At 36.6% G+C, this 21176-nt stretch overlaps 1 long non-coding RNA gene across 1 annotated transcript; it reads right to left on the bottom strand.

Annotated features, from left to right (window-relative positions):
- Positions 1-517: 517 nt before the first annotated feature.
- LOC310898350 lies at positions 518-19747 on the bottom strand. The gene is made up of 3 exons (XR_014583212.1): positions 19637-19747; positions 9412-9560; positions 518-846 (listed from the first exon to the last, which is right to left on the bottom strand). It is a non-coding gene; the product is annotated as an uncharacterized lncRNA (long non-coding RNA).
- Positions 19748-21176: the final 1429 nt, after the last annotated feature.

Genomic DNA, 21176 nt, shown 5'->3' with positions numbered 1-21176 from the left:
ATTTTAGTTAGCTATGAGTCATACACAGCATCCAGCACATCACCTGGGTTGGTGAGACTCTCCTGAGCCCTGATGCAAGCACCCTAGGAGGCAGAGAGTCATGCCACTGAACTGAAGATTTGAATGCATCTGCTGGAAACTGTAGGCCCACAAAGAATTATTTCCAGCATTTATTTTAAATTTTAATTATTTGTAATTTGTTAACTATTTTACTTAAAGGGCTTTATATATTTTCTGCTTTATTTGCTAGTACATATGACTAGAATTCAATCCCTATTTTGATATTTTAAAGTATCTCATAATACGACCTTACATTATATTATCCACTTCCCAAGGATCTCAAAGCTCTGCACACGCTGATAAATGGTGTTTCACAATACCTCTCTGAGATTAGAAAGACTTCCCCTGTGAGGACAAATTGAATAGCATTGCAGGTATGTGACATTTTGTAAGTACTTCTTCCAGCTTAGAGGTAATAGAAGCACAGGGGAGGTGAAGCCCAGGTTAGTCATTTTCTGGATTGCAAAACACTAACTTGACTGCTTCCTTTGCTTGTAAGAATCATTTAAATGAAATGACAAAGCTATTCCATCCTTCGGGGAGAAAAAAATACAGAAAAACAGTACCTCACTTTTGTAGCCATTAGAGAGGTGGCAGTAAACATCTTCAGTTGTGGACATAATCAAGTAATGCCAAGCAGTGATTAACACAGCATGAAGATCTGGGGTATGTTCAAGAGTACACTAGCTCCAGACAAAATTTTTGGCAGATTGAGGTAATCATCATATACTTTGTGTTGCCTGAGAATAATCTTCAGCCTTATATCTAGGCCAGCTAGAGTCTTACCTGTAAGGATAAAAAAAATAATCATTGGGATTCAATGAAGGTGATGCATATATATGAAAATCGAAGCAATATGTCAGAATTTTTTAGGTGTAACATAGCAGCAGATTTTTTTTATATTTTTTTTAGTATGAGGCATGCTTTTTTATAAATGTTTTAATCTGTTAAAAGGCATAATACACATCTGTCAATCAATATGGTATTCATAACTAGAAAGACTGTTTTATATATCTGAAATTTTTATATGTAATCAAGATACAATTGGCTTTGCAATTTAAAAAAGTATGCTATTTAATTTTATTTATGTGAATCATGACAAAATAAAAAGTTAAAGGGAGAAATTAGTTTTCAACCGAGTCAGTCCCTAGACTGGTTCCTCACATATCTACATGGATGCTAATTGCAGCAGAAAGGTGTCGCTTCTTTCCCTTTCTTCCAGGATCATCTCTGTGTTATGCCATATTGAACTGACAATTTGAAATAAGAAATCTGTAAGAAAAGAAGATGCAGGTCTCCAACACCCCTCCAGTCACTGACTTTCTGCAAGAAAGTTCCACAAACCCCTCAGAGAGGTGATATCATTTTGAAATGCACCATTCAGCAATAAATGCTAGTATAACAAGCAAGACAGCAAGCCAAATCTTATGGCTTTATGTGGTGCCCAGTCTTGTAAGTGCATGAACAAATTTAATCTTTGGGATATTCTGTTTATCTATGAAACTCCAAGACCGGGAACATTTTCTGTGCTTATTCAAAAGCCCTAACTATCATACAATCTTCAGCTAGGGTACCGGATGAAGAGCAGAAGTAAATGGCCATTGCCATCTTTAATTCAACTATTTGTAACTGGCTTTAAGTTACTTGCCAAAGCACACTGGGAAGTTCAGAAGATCAAGAAACTAATCTGAGCTTTCCCAGATTCTCATCTTACATGTTGATGAGTGTTTTTTTCTTTTTTTCTTTTCCAGGACTATACATCCCCTATATTTGAACCTTAAAACACATATCAGGATTTTCAGTCTTCTCCAAATACACCGAGATCAACACAGGGAATGAGCAGAGAGTCTTTGCCATCTATCAGGAGCAGCGAGACCTGCATCATCTTTTTAGAGTAGATCTTCCTTGGCAGGACAAACATAAGGCAAGCAGCAGAGGGCAAAGCAACACATGCACCCACTGGGACAGGAACGCTCAGATGAATAAAATTGGCTCATAACTCTTCGTCTGAGTGAATGGAAGAGGAGATCTGCTTTTATAAGGAACGATAGTTTTCTTCAGCTACATATTCTTGTTTTCACATCTATGGGGAGCTCACATATAACAGCAGGCTGAAAGTGATTTTACAAAAAAACACAACCTGTACTCTGGGTAAAGAGTCTTTACTCTGGAGTCCTGATAAAAAATTCAGCCCTCACCCTAATTTTAGTAATGCTTAAAAGAAAGGCCAGAATCCATTTAGCAGCCCAATAACTGCTCCTAGTCAGGAAAACATTTGTTGCTGAACTGAGATTACCTTACCTTGGGTGGCAAAAATCTGCATTTTAAAAGTGATTCTGCCTCCTGGAACTTCAAAGAATTTCCTGCTATCTTTGACTAGTGTTAGCTAAAACACAGGTGAATGTCTTCTTCTATCACTAACCACAAACAATCCAAAGACAGTTCTAACATGAAGTGTTTTGCCTAAATTCAACAAAAAAAGCATTGCTCCATACTACACAAATGTAGCTTCTTAGCCTATGGAGACTAGATTGTAAGATTTAAGAGGAAAAAAATGAATGCTGTGCTATGTCCCATGTTTGTTAAAAAAAATATAAACCACATAATTGCTTGTGGATGTAGCTCTAGCCTGTGACAGCTTGCTCACAATTTGCAAAAACATTGAGCTATTTATAAACATATCTGGGTTAAGTAATTGCCATTATAGTATTTTTATGCATTTAAAAGAAGAATTCAGCTTTTCTGCACACTGCAGATGACATTACACAGGATGAAAATTAGATGATGGTGAAGACATTTGCATAAACGAACTGATCAATTTCAATACCCTCTCCACACTCTGCAGTTTCCTAGAGGGTCACTTGCTGCATCAACAGATACAGAGATAAGGAAACTCTGGGTAGGTAGCTGGGCAGGTGGCTCCTGAGGAGATGGTTAGGGGGGTTCTTAACCAGCTGTATGGGAGCTGTATGGGACATACATATGGGAGGACCAGCTGTATGGGAGGACACAATGCTGCACAAATCGAAAATGCTCCCAGCAAGCTGGCAGTATGGATCCTATCCCCCTTTACCACTACCACCACCCACCTCCCCATGTTTCAGTGCAAGTGAGTGCCAAGCACAACCCAAAAAAAAAAGCAGATTTCAGCATCCCTCAGTCCAGCAACATTCCAGTAGTTACATGCTTTGAGAGTGCCCTGGGCTGAAATAAATAAATAACAAGGTAAAAAGATGGCATTTGGTGTTAGCAGGCTATATCTTCCTTCCTCTCCTTTCAAGAAATGAATCACCAATGAAACAGAGATGATTCCCTAAGGAAACCCAAAGCATGCCTTCTCTTTCACATGCAAGTCTGCAGTAGCCTTCCATGCTCTAAATGGGGAGAAAACTAGGCTACATTTTAATATTCATTTCCACAACACTGAGTCAATACTGACTGTGAGTGCAATGGGATTTTTAAGGAAAAATATAGAGCTGCCCTCATATCTCACTAACATAGTGAGAATGTATAAATAGTTGCACATGGCAGATAATTAGGTTGTGTCAACACAGCATTGTACTTGCAAGCATCTGGGTAGCAACTGCTTGACAGGAGAGCGCAAATGAGCGGCTGCTAGCAGAATATTGTGCTGCTGTCTACAAAGCAAGTTCTGTGTTACCCAAAAGCTCTGGACAGTGCTATTCAAATCCACCACATAAAAAGTGTGCCATTGGCAAGATTTTATGAAACATCAAGACTGTATGAAAAGAGGGAACTCGTTATGCCATTTTTAATTGATTCTGAGCTCTGTGCTCTGCAGTTTCGCTGATGGACATTACTGCTGAAGACCCTGGACAAGAGCCTCACCTCAGACTGACAAGTCCCTGGTGTGGAGGGTCAAAGTTGCACACCAGCTTTTGGGAACGCAACAACAGGCTCTCCTCTCTTCCTTCGTGGCCAACAAAGCAAGTTTCTCTGTGCACCATCCTGCTACAGAGGCTTGCTCTGGCACGTTGCACGTCCCTTGTTTTTTCTGGCAAGACCCAAGGGATGCTGTGGCACAGGGGCAGCTCCAGCAGCTCCTCATCCCATCCTCAGGAATACAGCACTGCCTCTGATGAAGGGGTCTTTTAGCTCAGCCTGAATTGCCACTGTATCATGAAGCAAGTATGAATAGAAGTCTCAAACACACCTTTTAACAAGAGCAGGATCCTCCCTAGTGCTGGCTCTCACTAAAAGCTTGAATCTGTTTGCACAAACACCAAAGGCAGAGGGCAGTCACCTAGGATGCAAGAGACTGGAAAAACTGAGAGGAAAAAGTTTTTTTTTTTATTTTTTTTTATTTGTCAAGCCACATAACTCCAACTTTTTACTCCACACTCTCACTCCTTTCGTTTGTTTCCCATTTGTTACAGGCAGTGGTTTAACAGGAACTTCATATCCTTGACTATTTGTACATTTTTTTAATTATATATTTGTCCAGAACGAATTCACCCACAGATATTTAGCAGCAGGTCTGTCTTTAATTCAGGTTTAAGCATAGGGTTCCTCAAACTTCTTCTTAGCAAAACTAAAAACCAAATGGATCAAATTGCACAAAGAGACCATAAATAATTTTTTTCTTTAACTATATATCTCTCACCCAACTGCCTTCGTTCTTCTGGGTTACTTTATTCTCAGCTTCCTGAGTTTTCTACCAGTCTGTTCCATCTCAAAGGAAAAAAAAAAAAAAAAAACCATAGGCTTCAATATGCTTCTCTGTTACACCATAAATAGTTTGGAAAAATGAATATTTCAAAGTTAAATGTTATTCTGTACTTTTCATTTCATTCTGTGTACATTATTTTAAATGGAAAATGAGTCTTTGATGTTCCATCACTGAAAAGAAACTGAAAAAATATTCTTGCAATGAAGAAATTTGCACTTCACTAATACACCAACAGTGTTGAAAACATATGTCTCAAAAGCAGTGAATAGTACATGTAAAGCCACGTAACTCTCCTCAAATGACACAACATGATGCTATTTGGCTGAAAAAGAAAGAGTAGATATAAATTGATCCTGGATACTATTCCCACATATTATTTAAAGAATCTCTGCTTGCTTGCAGTTTTCATGACTATATGTTTTGCACTTCAACTCTCATAAAAATGCACAACACTTCTGTCTCTTTTTAAAATGTTAATCTTAATTGCACATTGTTACTACATCTCCTCAAGTTGTTTGTATCACTGCATTCCAGTCATCCAGCAAACCAAGCTGTAGTGTTAAAATCTCAGTCATCACAGCAAAATCAATCCTCTTGACTTCCACAAGGCTCGTTATTCTTTCCAAGACTCTTATTATTCCGGAGATTGATTTGAAGGTGAGTGCTCTGGATATGTTTCACAGAAGAATGGCAGGGTCTATCACATTATTCCACCCAAATACCTGAACCATATTTGAATAAGTTATGCCTGAATAAGACCATCCCTATCTTGCAATTATTTGGGAGGTACCAAGAAATGTGAGAAAGTTTCAGAGTAGCTCAGGCTCTGCAAACAATGTAGACTTTGGCAGTATGAGCTACAAAAATTGTTCAATAAAATGGGCACTTTTGAGATGTCAGGATGAATATATGACACGAGGTAGCATCAGGTAACCTTACTTTTAGTACTATTAATTCAGGTTTTTCTGCAGATTACACTATATTGGTTGTATCAAGATGAATCCCTCCCACAAAAAATGTTTGATGTTCATACAGTTTTTATGAAACATACTGCAAGACCAAAGTTTGGCCTTTGTTCCACAATCTCTCTCTTATACCCGTTATCTGGCGGTATATGTAGAGGAAAATTAGTACATTATCAATTTTTAAAATGGGATTTTCTACATGTATTGGTTTTGGAATTATCCTGAAGTATTATAAGATCATGGAAGGACTATTAACATAATATATTTATACAAGGACAATGTATATTTAATCAGTACTTAATGGTGATAATAATAATAGGTTTCCCCATGGAGAATGACAATATGATTTTCAACTTCCTGAATTAATAATCTTGCAGAATACTGCAGACCATTATTTCACTTCACTCACATGTAGAAAGAAGAAATCTTTTTCCGTGCAAGTAAGGAAACCTCTAAAACAAATCAAAGATGTGGGCAGACAGTACAGAGAACTAATTAACTCAAGGCGAGTAACCCAGGAAAATTAATGTTGAGTTGGAGGTAGTTCAAAGACTTCAACGGTAACACTTTAAAATGCAGCATTTATGGCCTTGAGTAGTTAAGATCTTGTGAATGACTACATTCTTTTCAGGAGACATGAAACTTCAAAGGCAAGGGGAGTGAAAATAAATCTCTGTGTACAAAGCGACAAAAAAGAAAAAGAAAAAATCTACCATTGTATTTGTAGAAGGGCAAGATCTCTTATGATCCTCAAAGACTACTCAGGAGACAGAGACCACTACTGCTGCAGTATGAACAGAGCCATGAATGGGTGAGAGTGTCGAAGGAACATGTACAGGAGTCAGGGATGCTGAATTGCTCTTAGGTGGTGTGCCAGGTAGCTGCTCCACTCTGTCAGAGTCCTAAGTCTAGTGTGTCCCTCATTTGTAAATACCTTCTTTTAAACTGTTGCTAAATTCATTATTCAGTAGTCAGAAATAGAGAAGAAAGATGTTTTTGCATCACTGATGTAAGGTGGCACCAAAAACCAAATGTGATCCTAAGGCACACCAGGAAGTTTTTTTTCAGAAGAAAGAAAACTTCAGCACCTTTGTGCAAGATTCATGTGTGACCCTATCAGGAATAATAAGGATCAGTTTTTAAACTGCTGTTTGGGAAGGAGGAAAGAAAATTTGGAATATGTCCAAAGGAGACGCTGAAATGGCAAGGTTACTGGTATTGCAAAAGAAAGACAGGACTTGCCTTCGTGTGCCTACTATAATGAAAACTGAAGAATGAGGTGTGAAGAGAGAAAGGAAGATATGATAAAGTGTCACTAGAAAACACCAAAATAAAAATAAAAATAAAAAGACATATTTCTGTTGAAGGACAAAAGCAGGAGAGCAAGAGTGGGTATCCACAGGTCCTGAATACATGCAGTTCAGAAAATAAAAGGTTTCCAGCAGAGTGGAACAGCAGCAGCAGGAGACTGTGTGAGGTACAAACAGCCAGTAAGGAAAATGGAGCAAAGCAGCAGTTTAAACAGAGATCTCCCTTCCCTGGGCATTTGCTATTTTTGGACATGTTTCTCATTCTTTGTTCAAACTTTGCAAATATTGATTGGAAACCTTTCTTTCATTATCTTCAGGAGAATGGTATACTGAAAGAGAACATTGACTAGGAAAACTTTTGGCAGGAACAGAGTAAAGTGTTTTACCTCTATACATCTTGAACATTTTGGCACTATTTCTTGGTGGCAGAAGAAAAAAAATGCCAATTTTAATAGCAGTATCTTTATAGTATACCTGGAAAAAAATTGAGGAGCACATCTTATCGTAAGAGGCTACAAACACTTTTGAAGAGTGTCAGACTTTGCCAACAATAATAACTAATATTGCACAAGTATTTAAATACCACTACAGAGCAGTTCTTGGACAGAGTTGTCCTTGCAGGTGGTATATTAGTATATTAATATATTAGCATATTAATATATTGATTTCACTTCACACTCTGTGTGCATGACAACTCACACTGTCTGCTGGTTATGGTTCAGGAAAAAAACAACAACAAAAAAAAAACTTCTATGTCTTGGTTAAACATCTCTATTATGCTAAACATTTACCTTATCTACTCTACAGTATTTAAATGTATAATGACTTTTTTTTTTCCAGGATTTTTTAGCTGGTTGAGATGAACTACCTTCTTCCAAAGGACATACGAAACAGAGTACAGCTCATTCCTTTGTTTAATAAGCTTAGGATTTTTCCTATAGTGCTCAATATGGATTCAGTGACATTGCAGTTTTATATCTTCTAAATATATATATATATTTGTTCCGAATGCCTCAGAAGAGTATATTACGTGCTTACATAAATCAGAAATAATTTGGGTTTCTCTGGTTTCATGAAAATGCATGTACAGGTCAGGAACAAGTGTGGAGATTTTCTCCCAAATAGGAGATCATTTTCTATGAAAATGACAGACAGAGTCTATTTTCAACATAATATTTTAATAATATAACATCTTATTACAGTTTTACTGTATAGTTTTACTATATTTTACTATACAGTAAAACTATACTTACTATATCACTACAATGTTTAAAATGTTACTCTTTATGTTTTTTCTTTCTCCCTCATAGATAGTGTGGCATGATTATTTTTTATTTTTGTTATGTGTATCGTCTATACACACTACAAAACTACGATTGATTAGGCTTGATTTTGATTAAGCTGATATGCATAATTCATCTTCATCTTAAAAAGGATCAAGAAAGTAAAAAATGAATGAAAAAGGTTAGTAAAGTCATTGAAGAATTAATGTGAGTAGAATTCATACTCCTCTTACTGTACCAGACCTTTCAAGAGCAAATGGCAAATGTATTCCAACCACTGGCAAGCAAAGGGTAGATAATAAATCTCAGAGAAATGAGAAAGGTTAATAGAAGACCATAATAAGGAAAGAAAATTATCTCACGAATTCAATTAGGAACTTTGATATCTAAGGCTAAAAGTAGAAACCAGAGGTTCAGAGATACCTGGACATAGAACTGTATGTCACTGAAACAACAAAATGTAGAACACAAATACTTTATAGTACAGACACATCAGTTGTACAGAGGTGGAAGAAGGACGGAAGTATTTACTGAAAAAGTCTGCTTCCTAGGTGTGTTGGGTACTGTTTTTTTTTGCTATATTAAAACTAGATTTAACATTCACATGTTTCTACAGTGTGATCATCTGACAAAGCCATTCTCAATGTTCAGGAATCCTCCTCCTCCTCCTTTCTTACACGGAAATATATTCTCCTATATTAACTCTAGAGCCTTCTTTTTCAATCTTCATTAGTTAAAATATCTAGTAATAAGACTAAAGAGAGAAAAGAAAAAAGGTTGCAATGACTTTGGGCTGCTACTTATATGGGATTTAGTAAATGGAGTAGCTTGAAACCACTATCAACTCACTTCCAGTTCCTCACCCAGAATTAAGTACTAGAAATTCAGAAAAGTTTGTGCAAAACATTCTTCTGTGATTTTATAAAACACGACACCCTTCTTTTAAAGAAGAAAATGCAGAGATAAATGTGTTACGGTGCTCATAAAGCTTGGAGATAGAATGCATGCATTGCAGCAGAAATCAATCAATCCAACAAAGAGTATCGGGATAAAATTAAAGGAATGTCTACCCGAGCTCCTGAAATAGCTGTTCACACACTCACCAGAAGAGGGACTGCTGAAGCCTGAGCGAGTCATGTTCTGCCCGGCAGAAACTGTGTTAGTTCTGCAGAAGAGGCACCTCCAGAGCAGTGCAGCTGCCAGTTAAAAAGGTTTGCTTTTGTTACTGAACCGCAGAGCTAAAGCAATCCACCTGGAGATTCAAAAAGTGCACAAATTTTCAAAAAATACACACCCCAAAACAATACTGCATTTTCCCCTAACAGTTGAAGGGATTTATTTAGATTAAAAATGACAAAAGCACTTCTCCAAGACTTGAATGAATTGGTTATGCTGCAATTACCATACAGTTGAATCTCAGCAGTAAGCAGGTTATTTGTAGGTAGGCTGACACCAGTTGCCAGCCAGTTGCCAGCTTTCCTCTCCCTCCCTCTACCTCTGATACCCTCCAGGCAGGCCTTTGGTCCTCTCTAAAAACTCCCCATTTCATTTAACAAAGGCACACTGAACCACTAGATCTTCTGATACCTGTGAAAACACAACGATCATCTGTATAATTTTGTGTTTCCAATAAAGGGCCAGATTTTACAAGTACAGCTTTGAAATATATCCTTTTATCATCCTTCTGTCATTCCTTTTGTATAATAAACTAGTGCAGTTTGGTTTCAACCTTTTTCAGTTTGCAGACCTCTAAAAACCTCCCAGTGGAAATACGAGGTGAATTTAAACCTACTAAAAAATTACATTTCATGGTTCAATTTCTCAGACCGTTAGACATCCATAGATTTTACAAATTAAAAACCATCATAATATCCAAGCCTTATTTTGATTGTAACCAACCAGTGAATGTGTCCTGTAGCTCTAATTGCATTGCTTGATTTCACAGGTCTGCCTGGAAGCAGAATCACAGAATCACACAGAATCAGAGAGGGACATAATTCCCACTTAAACAGCACGAAATTGGTGAGAACTGGGCTACATTTATTGAACAGAACTGTGTATTTCATCATCAGATCTTTGTCAGTGGTGACTCATTTTAAAATGAAATGCATAAACAGAATATCTTCCTTCAGTAAGCTAGAGTCTCGTTATTCTTATCAGGAAAGGGAAGACATAACAAAGTCAAAAAATCAAGTTAATCTGTTTCACTTTCTTTAGGGCAAGATGAGTACTGTTCTGAAGAGCAAATTCCCCCTCTGCATGTGCACTTGGCACTTGAATCTTACCCGCTGGCCAGATCTGCCAAAGACATTCTTATTCACCTCTCCCATGATGGCACACCAGTTACTAAGCTTTTTACTTGTGCTGCCAGAGAAATTTGTCTATCACCATATAAAAAGAAGACAAACCTCATTCCAACTATAGGAACCAATGCTGTTATGTAGAAGCAGAATGAATGACCACCTGGGGATAGAGAGCATGAGAAAATTCCTGAGTATTGAGATTAAGGCAAGCTGGGGAGTCAGCCTGGAGAAACTTGTACATGTTATCTCAAAAAGATGTGATCTGGAGAAAAAGGAAAAAAAATGTATTCTCTGTAATTCTCACTCATATTCCTGAAGAAATTGCTTAATAATAATAAATAATAATAGAGAAAATTTAAGTTACTATTTTTTCCCCTATATGTTTCAGAATTGTTTAATTTGGATGAGGAGTAGTGGGTGTGGATGTTCAGGGACAGCTGCTTCAATTGCAGGTGAAAGCTCAGCATCTATTTTATTTTCAGCAGAACAGAAAACATGTAAGTAGCTAGAAAACTGGAAACATGAAAATCTGTAAATGTTTAACTAAACTTAACCTTCAAGCTTCTCCCTACAGATGATAGACTCCATTCCCCATTGCTGCAAATCTTTTCCATCAATGCATTACTTCAAATTAATATATACTATAAAATAAAGCCTTTATGTCTGAATTTCTTGTGCTGCAGGAAAATACTATTCTCTATCTATTACCAAAAAATGTATAATACCCAAGTCACACAAAACATTTTTGGAGAAGAAGTGCAAAATCCAGTGTCTTATGCAACATGACACAGGAGAGTGTTGCATGAGAATACAAGCTGTGCTATGCAGAGGTGATTGCAATGTAAGCACTAGATTTTAAAAGTAGTTCACTATTGCACTTAAAAGAGCCATTAACCCAACTCCTCATTCCCATGTAGGACTTACATAAAAATTCATTTCAGAATATAAAGCAAATGTCTCTCCAGCCATTTCAAACAGATTTAATCCCTTGTTAATTTAATACATTAAGTTAAGCTGCTGTGCCTATGATTTTATGTAAAGTTTTAATATGCCTAATAATGTTAAATGGGTGTGTTAAATAACTAGTCTTTAAAATCAGCATGAGAAGAGACAAACTAAACATTTGTTGTGCTCTTATTGCTCTGACCTTATATATCTGATTCTCTTATTAACCTCTAAGTTTTTTGTGGTGCATTCATGATATAGAATTTTTAAGGTGAGGGAAAAATAAATAATTTTTTTTCAATAAGTTTTTTAACACATATAAAGGCTTAAAAAAACTTGACAAATAGAGTTAAAACAAGTCTGAAATTTTATGAAGTCAAAGACACAAATATATTGAATTCTCTTTCAGATCAGGTACATCAGTAAAGTGCATTAGTTTGGGGCCTTTCTCACTATTTAAAGGTCATTCATTTAAGTAGAATAAAAAGTAATATAGTAAATTCAGCCATCATGGCCCAGCAGGAATCATTTATCTCTTTGATTTCAAGAGGGATGACAGCTATTCCATCTAATGGGTACCTTTGCCAGTGAGCTTTTGTGCTATGGACTGCACATTTCAGCCCTGGTATGTAATATCTATTTCCATCACACAAGTAGCAATGAACAAATAAATCACTGCTTTTTGTGCAAAGACCAAACTAATTATACAGGTTAGAGAAAAATGAATTACGGGTAAAATAGTCTTAACACTATACCATGTTATAAAAGTGTAGTCTGGGTTATTTTGTCCAGTATTCAAGAGATTTAAAAGAAAATTTCCAATAAATTAATTTTAACATTTTTGATTGACACGTCAAAATACCTACAGCTGAGTCATTAAATGTTTGGGTATCAAAACAAGGGAGGAAGGGGAATTCATATGAACAAGCAGGAGTTTGTCTTTTTTCAGCAATATCAGTTGTTCTATGAAATATCTCAATAGCTCACTCACTGTCCTTGTCCTACTCAGAAGTCACTATCTTTTCTGTAAAATATGATGTTAGCTTCAATACCAGAAAAAAGGTGGGAACATAGGAATTATTGACATTAGCAGTCATTTCTTGCCTTCAGAGAAACTGCTTTACCTCAGAAAGAAAGAAATGAAACCTTTTTCAAAGCCTTCAAAAAAAAAAAAAAAGGCTCTACTTCATAACATTGATTCTTCAAAGAGTTATTAGACAGCTCTGACACAGGAAATACTATGCAGAAGTATAAGTCTATGCCTCTAATAGTTTCCACCCTGTATGTTTTGACAGGATACTCTGAGAGAAAAGCTTTTCTTTTTCTCACGTGAGAATATTTTGGGATGTTTTTTGGTTTGGTTTGGGTTTGGTTGCTTGTTTTACTACTAGAGTTTGAAAAACAAAATTAGATCTATCCTTTGAAATTCTAATTTCATCTCTTGAAAGAATCAGAAAAGCCACTAAAGACATTTTGAGCCTAAATTGTACTTAGCTCTGGTATGAAACTGGAACATGCCTTCATTATTTAATGCTCAGCTCTGGTGACCATGCTGTGCTCCCTCTCATCAAGGACATATGTTTTGGCATCTTAATGAAAAACAATAAGCAAATGGTGTTTGGAGATACTTTCTTTCATACATCTCTCAATCATCTACAACCTCTATCCATTCTAGATGAACAACCTTTAACATGGACAATTAATTAACATTTCTGACCTCTCAATTCACCTCAAGTTTCTTGTTTCCCTTTCACTGTTGCACAGGAATTAGTATGGCTAGCATTATAGTCTTCATGATGACATTAGTGGTTGAACATCATTTCATTGTGTACATACGGAGATATTGCTCCCCACAAATAATATGTCGATGGTGGTACCACGGGGATGTAGGAAGTTAATTTCTCCAATTATCCATTGGAAAAGACCATTTTTAAGAGAAGAGAAAGAAAGTGCATCAGAAAATTGCTGGTCTCCCAAATTCATGCTATCAAAATAGCACTTAGGGACTGATTTGTGATAATTCGGTGATTCACTGCAAAGGGCTGAAGGAACAATTTTCCCCCTGTTGACAATGATAAGCAAGAAAGAAATTTCATATTACTCCTGATGCACCTGCTAAAATTACTACTCAAGTACTTTCTGTTATTGCTATTTTTCCTTTTGCTGTAATTAAAGTAACATCAGAGGAACACTGCCTTCTGCTATGTCTCAATTAAAATAAAGTCAGCTTTTTCATGCAAACCTACCCAGGTGTTTTACAAAAGGAACAAGAGACAGTATACTAACTCTAATACCGTTTCAAAGTTTTTAGCACTTTTACTTTTTAGAGGTGCTTTTATCTCAAAGAACTGCATGTCCAAAGACTCATGAGAACTCAGATGTTTGTAGTTTCCTTGGGGTCATGTCCTCATTACTTATATAACTGTTGTAGGATTGATTGTCAAACACAGAGGTAACTAGTACGCAGGGGTGCCAGAACATTTCCCCAAGGGTTATTCAGTACTGACTCCAATAAAATCAGGCTACTTTGGTACCGTCCCCTGCACAAGACTGACTAAAGTCGCAGCCTTCAAATGCTTGCCTTTCTGCTACAACCTCATCTGCTGGGGTTGACACAGGACTACTTCTTTTTCCCCAGACCTGGCTTAGGACACAGAACTAATGATTCAGTCATACCACTGAGAAATGTGTCAGCCATGGGGAAGAAGAGGAAGAAAATAGCAAAAGGGAAATGACTGTAAAAAAATCAGAGAAACTAAGTTCATCTAATGGCCACTTCTACTGATACAACTGTTTCCTTAAAGCCTGTTAGTAGTTTTGTATCAATATATATGTGTATAAGCAATTAAGACACAGTTTCATATTTCAGCTAAGGAAATCTCTCCCCGATGTGCAAACAGATGCTCCCACCATTGTCTTCATGCTAGTACTATCACTCATCTGACTTGCAGCGAACCTGTCCCGAGCACTAAACTATCTATAGTAACTGTACCCTAATTTCTGTGGGCTCAGATCCCTGAAAAAAATCACCTTTGAACAGGACCCCATCATAAGGAGCCTGTGCTGGACCCCAAAAAGGAAAACATGATTAATAAATAGACTCAAACACGAGTCAATTTGAAACTGGAGTGATTTCTAATTTCCAGGATACAATGTATATCCAGGCTCATCCTGAATCTCATATCAAAGTAGGATCCCAACATATACCTACTCCCTGCTTCCAGTGAAGAATCCATAAATGCATAAGTAGCCAAAAACCTGTAGTCTGAAACTTTTGCTTATCCTTTTGGAACATTTCTTTCTGGATACATTGAGAGTAAACCGCATCTATGGGCTGAGTCTCTCAGCAGGTCAAAGCACTATAAATAATTGATTCAATTTAGCTAGTTAGATGAAGAACAGTTTCTAAGGTAAGACTGGATTCCAACCACCTTTCTTGGATATATGCTATTTTTGTCCTTCAGCACTAATTGCTGTCTGTGCAGCTTGCCATGCAGCCATAATTCCCATATCTCTATAATACCAAAACAAATAGCTTCTGGGCAATGCTAATCCTCCCTACTGTCATGGTGGAGATGTTATTGTCACCCTTGTTTGGATCTTTCCCTAAAAAAGTGTTTAAGTTCATCTGGAAATTGTCCTGTTGCATTTCCCTAGTCATACCTTTTCACTTCTATCACCTCTCACCACAGATGCTGCTAATTTCCCATTGAGCATTAGCATATATTGCATGTTATCCTCACCACCAAGATCTGTAAAGCACAAAGCCCCTTCTAATCTGAGAGAGCTGTTGGTATGGGGGCTGTCCTCTACCACCAAGTGTTTTTTTTAACAGCAAACTCTATTCTAAGGAAGAAATTTGCTGAGGGAAAAAAAAAAAAAAAACTCAGCACAAAATAACTTTCAAAAGTGACAAACATTTCTCTTTACCTTCAGCTACTTCTCTCTAGGTGCAATATTTACATTCCTTCTCTGTCATTGAACAACTTACATCCGCACTTTGCAATAATGACCTAATGATACTGCAGTATGTTCACTTAAGAAACAAAATGAGTTTTGTGACACCAAAGGATCTACGTTTTCTGCTCTGAGGCTTCCTTTGGCTGAATCACTTCTTCGTTAGTCAGCCTTACATATACAAAGAATTATACAAAGAATTAAAAAGAAGAATATATACAAAGAATTAAATGCTTGCACAAATGATTTAAGTTAACTTTCAACTCTTAAGAAATAAGAGCAGTAATGATTTTTCTTTTTGCTGCTTTTTTTCATTTAAAAAAATGCTATGAATAATGGATATGGGAAGCAGTGGATATTGGGATTCCAAGAACAAGTAACAATAATAGATTCTCAGAGACAGAGCAAGGAGATGCATATTTTCTTAGGGGAAAAGATAAAGGTGATGGGAATCCTAGGGGAAGAAAAAAAATACGCTAAAGCAGCTTGAGTGCTCAAAGCATATAACTTCAGGCCTGAAAGTGTTAAGCCTCTATGCTGAAAGAGAAAGCAAGACATAGCCTTCAGATATGCTATGGAAAAAATATACATATACTAAAAAGACAAGCATAAAAAGCAGCTTGTACCTATGGAACCAGCAAGTAATGACAGTCTCCTTGCACATTTTATGATCAATCTCCCAAGATAAATAACAACACTCTGAAAACCTTTGATGCTTTCAGTTTTATTAAATTCCAGCAAGTTACTTTCCCATCGATCAATTAAATAGGCAAGACTGGAACTTGATTACATATCCCTGAGATGGTCTACCATAAATCAAGCCCTAGTTGAATAAATGTTTAATTACGTGTTCACAAACTGTTGTCTAAAAAGGAACATACCTACCAAGCCATATTTTTTTTACTTTTTTGTCTGGAGAATCTGTTTCTCATTAACTGGTTGCTAGACACAATGAACTTTCTCTTGCAAATGATAAGTAAGAACCTGGTATCAGGACAGAGTCTCAGCTAGAAAGATCCTATATTTCCATGATTCATCTGCTTCTGGCAGCATGGAGAAAGGACTCCATACCTTGCAGGAACAGGATTCATTCATAATCTGAATGTGTACATTGCTGGCTTTGTTTATCCTATGTTGAATTTATTAGGCTCAGGGAACTCTTTTGTGAATGGAATCCAAGACTTAGGAAAGCTGTCAAGATAGTCACAGGTAGTGAATCCATTATTTCACAACTACCAGAAAAGAACAGGAAAAAAAAAAAAAAAGAAGAAGAAAAGAAGAAGAGGAGAGGAGAGGAGAGGAGAGGAGAGGAGAGGAGAGGAGAGGAGAGGAGAGGAGAGGAGAGGAGAGGAGAGGAGAGGAGAGGAGAGGAGAGGAGAGGAGAGGAGAGGAGAGGAGAGGAGAGGAGAGGAGAGGAGAGGAGAGGAGAGGAGAGGAGAGGAGAGGAGAGGAGAGGAGAGGAGAGGAGAGGAGAGGAGAGGAGAGGAGAGGAGAGGAGAGGAGAGGAGAGGAGAGGAGAGAAAAGAAAAAAGGGAAGGGAAGGGAAAGGGAAAGGGAAAGGGAAAGGGAAAGGGAAAGGGAAAGGGAAAGGGAAAGGGAAAGGGAAAGGGAAAGGGAAAGGGAAAGGGAAAGGGAAAGGGAAAGGGAAAGGGAAAGGGAAAGGGAAAGGGAAGAGAAAAGAGAAGAGAAGAGAAGAGAAGAGAAGAGAAGAGAAGAGAAGAGAAGAGAAGAGAAGAGAAGAGAAGAGAAGAGAAGAGAAGAGAAGAGAAGAGAAGAGAAGAGAAGAGAAGAGAAAGAAAAGAAAAGAAAAGAAAAGAAAAGAAAAGAAAAGAAAAGAAAAGAAAAGAAAAGAAAAGAAAAGAAAAGAAAAGAAAAGAAAAGAAAAGAAAAGAAAAGAAAAGAAAAGAAAAGAAAAGAAAAGAAAAGAAAAGAAAAGAAAAGAAAAGAAAAGAAAAGAAAAGAAAAGAAAAGAAAAGAAAAGAAAAGAAAAGAAAAGAAAAGAAAAGAAAAGAAAAGAGAAAAGAAAAGAAAAGAAAAGAAAAGAAAAGAAAAGAAAAGAAAAGAAAAGAAAATGCATGAGAATAGAATAGTTTAAATGCCCATACAAAATTCTCATTTAAGGATTCCCAGGATAAGAGTTCTCCTTAAAAAAAGATTTGAATTTCATTAGTATATGTGTCCTTGTCAAGGACATATCAGAGGCCAGATAAGAGCATTCAAAAATTTATTACAGCTCCAGGGCTATGAATGAAGATAAGTCAAAGGTAGATTTAAAATTTAAAAGTATTGAGCCCTTAATATTACTTTTGTAGTTGGCAGGCTTAATACTTTGGGGCTTTTTTCAGCAGAGTGGAAGAGGACTGCATATTTTTTCTGAAATTAAAATACTTGTTGTTTATCCTTTCCTTTAGAGCGAACATTTTTTTTCCTTTTACTACCTTTGTAGTAGGTTCCAATTCAACAAGGTACTCAGATTCAAGTCTACAAATAAGTACATGGAGTCAGTAGAACTGCTTGTGCCTTCCAGCTAAGGAATGTGTTTGGGAACAATGATGAATTCTTTCTTGGCCTGGACATGAATGTCCTAAGTAATTAACTAAGTTCATGATGACACTTATTTATGTATTTACTTACTTTAAGTAAGGAGAGGGACACGACTCTTAAACTTAGAGGTAACCTGACACTATTAATGTTTCAACATTAAGAATAAGAGAAAACAAAAGAAAGAAAACCATCAGGACAAGAGTACACAGCCACAACTACAGGAAGCATCATCTGAGTGCTGTGCCAGGGCTTGAGGCTGCAGGGTGAAAGAGCCAGGACCCTCTGCAGTTTCTTTCACAGACCTCTAGGTCCCAACTTGTGGCAGTAAAGACAAACGCACTAAGATGATCTCTAGATCAGAGTGTGGTCACTGGGTTGAGGGTGATGGGAGGGAGAGGAAGAGGTGTATGATCTACGTCTATGAATATGAGGCAGAGAAGAAGGGGATATAAGGAGAGGAAAAAAGGGAGGGGAGAGGAAAAATATTAACTGCAGAGGCTATATTTACTAGTTTTATACCAATTTAATGCTACAGACATAATCCTGGTAGAATTTTATATTCGAATGCATTCAAAGTGCATATGATTTACCAGAAAACTGATCTTCTAGTTGCAAAGAAGGAAGGCAATATAGGAGGGCGCAAAAATTAGTTATAGACGTTGGGAAAAAAATGTAGTCATAATTTAATGCTGGCATGTTCTAATTAGCCAGCTGTGATGCAGGCATATTGTCTGTCTTTTAGACAAAAATTCTGTTATTTGTAGCTACATGTCATTGATCACACTACTGATCCAGCAAGTATCTGCACTTTAAATGCAGCAAAAGGATGTAAGTATAAACCTTCCCTTATTCCACACATGAGTGTCTCCACAGCAAAGCAGAGGCTGCATGCACAGTAATATGCACACAGCATGGAGACTGGAAATACATAAAGTAAAAGTTTTGTTTATACAATTTCTCTCAGGGTGAAAGCACACTCAAGAGACATTGCTTTGAAGACCACTTTGGGCTCAAGTACCTTTCATGCAAGTGAGATTGGCTGAGGAGTACTGCTATTCATGTTCTCAGGTTAAATCTAAGGTGGCACTATGGAAAAAACTTCTCTGTTGGTGAAGAATTCATTTAGGTCATTACATTAGGTCTCACTACTTATTTGTTCTTATAGATTAAACTGAACGAGTAGCTTAAATTCTGTTTACTTAACGGAGACAGGCATTACATTTGTTTATTGAAAAAAGTGGTGGAGAGAAGAAGAGTTGACTTGCTTTTGTCAACTCTATTTTTATTAATTGTGTTTAGACACCTTTGTTAATACACTAGAGATGCTATTAGGAAATCAGAAAAAATGAGCCCTCTGCCTAAAGAACTGCAGAACAGACAAATTCTATGTCTTCATGCTAAAGACTATACATGGAGAGAGGAGGCTGGTTCAGTGAAAGGAAGGAGTGGATAAATGGCAGATAAGGAATATGAGCTTTAAGAACACCCTTCTGAGCATTTTTTGTTGTTGTTTGTTTGATGTTTTTTAACTGAATACCAAACTACTTAAAAATTAATAAAATTTCCTTTAAAAACATACCTATTTTTGCATGACAGATGAAGTTAGACTTTTCCAAAATCTTCAGTCACTTTCTCTTTTCTCGTTGTGCACCATATATTGTTTTCTGTTTTAATACATTGGCATTTTTTCAGTCCTAGAGAAAAAAAGAAAAGAAAAAAGTAAAAGTTTGTTTCAGACTGTTATGAAAATTATGAGACTTCAAGTTGCATTATAAGACTTCAAGTTGCAAAGGTTTATGATGCTTCTTGAGCCTCTGCTTTATTTCTCTGTTATTGGTATTGGTTTGTTTTGGTTTTAATTCCAGTATTCTTAAGTACTTCACCTAATGGGAAAAATAAGTCAGAAAACCACAAGAGTAAATATATATATGTATATATATATATATTTATATAAAATTGTTGACAAAGACAAATGAAGTGAATAAAGTAACTGAAAAACTCTGTACTACGTATACTTTAAATACAGAAGAAAGCAGATGTCTGGCAAATTTGCTTTCTCACAGCCAAAGCCATTTAGCTTGTGTTTAAGAGTGGCAGACAGTAAAAATAGAAACAGATGTCACTGAGGCTACTTAAGTAAGGAAAACTAATGTGAAAAAGTACTTGAGGGGATATAACATTTAATAATGGATACTTATAGTGAACTTTATGTGTTCCAGGAACTGCACTTACAGTAACTAATCCTTAAGACACCCCAGGGAGATGACTTGGTAAGAAATAGTCTCCAGGTCAGCTTACAGAAGGCCCAACAAGAGTGGAAAAAGGCTGTCATTTTAACATGCCCCAAACTAAATTGCAATTGAATAGTATTGACAGGGCAAGGACTCCTGAGGTCACATTGTCAAAAGTGGCAGAACAGAGTTATGCAGGAGAAAGGCGCACACACACAAAAAAAAAATTAGTTTGTGCATGTCTGTGTCTTGGAGTTCTGTAGTCTAACAGGGTGGATATCACATCCTGAAGTCCCATAGAAAGATATCTAAAAAGATAAGGGTTTAAGTCTGTAGTTTTCTTTCACGATTTTCAGTGCTATGACCAATGGCAATTTAGGCTGATTTCACAAAGTAGAAAGAGTAACAAAGTCTTTTGTTTCCAGAAATAGTGAGAGAGAAGTATATTTGTTTGCTTATGTATTGAGGGTGAGACAAGAGAGCTGGCATGAATTGAAAAAGCCTCATTTTCTTTACTTTTTTTTTTTTTTTTAAGTATCAGTGGTTCATTTGAGCAACAAAGAATTGAAAATAAAATGGAGAGAATCTGAAAGAGAATAAAGCAAAATATAATCAGAACGGGAAGAAAATTAATTTATTTCTAATTTTAAATTCCTGTATCACATATATTCAACATATTTTCCTTTTCGTCCCAACAGACACATAAAAGGAAGCATTCATCTACCATACAAAGATTATTGTCTTCACACAATAGTTTTATGTGCTCCAATCTAAAAGCATTTTATTGTACATCCCAATTATAGACTATTATTTTAACACTCGCATTGGGTAGGAGTAATAGACCAAAATGTCATTATACAGACAACAACAAAATCATTCCTCCTGGAA

This window comes from Anser anser (genome assembly GCF_964211835.1).
Source record: "Anser anser genome assembly, chromosome: 4".
NCBI classification, from domain to species: domain Eukaryota; kingdom Metazoa; phylum Chordata; class Aves; order Anseriformes; family Anatidae; genus Anser; species Anser anser.
Note: the sequence above shows the minus strand (reverse complement) of the source record. Positions and strands in the feature narration are given on the sequence as shown.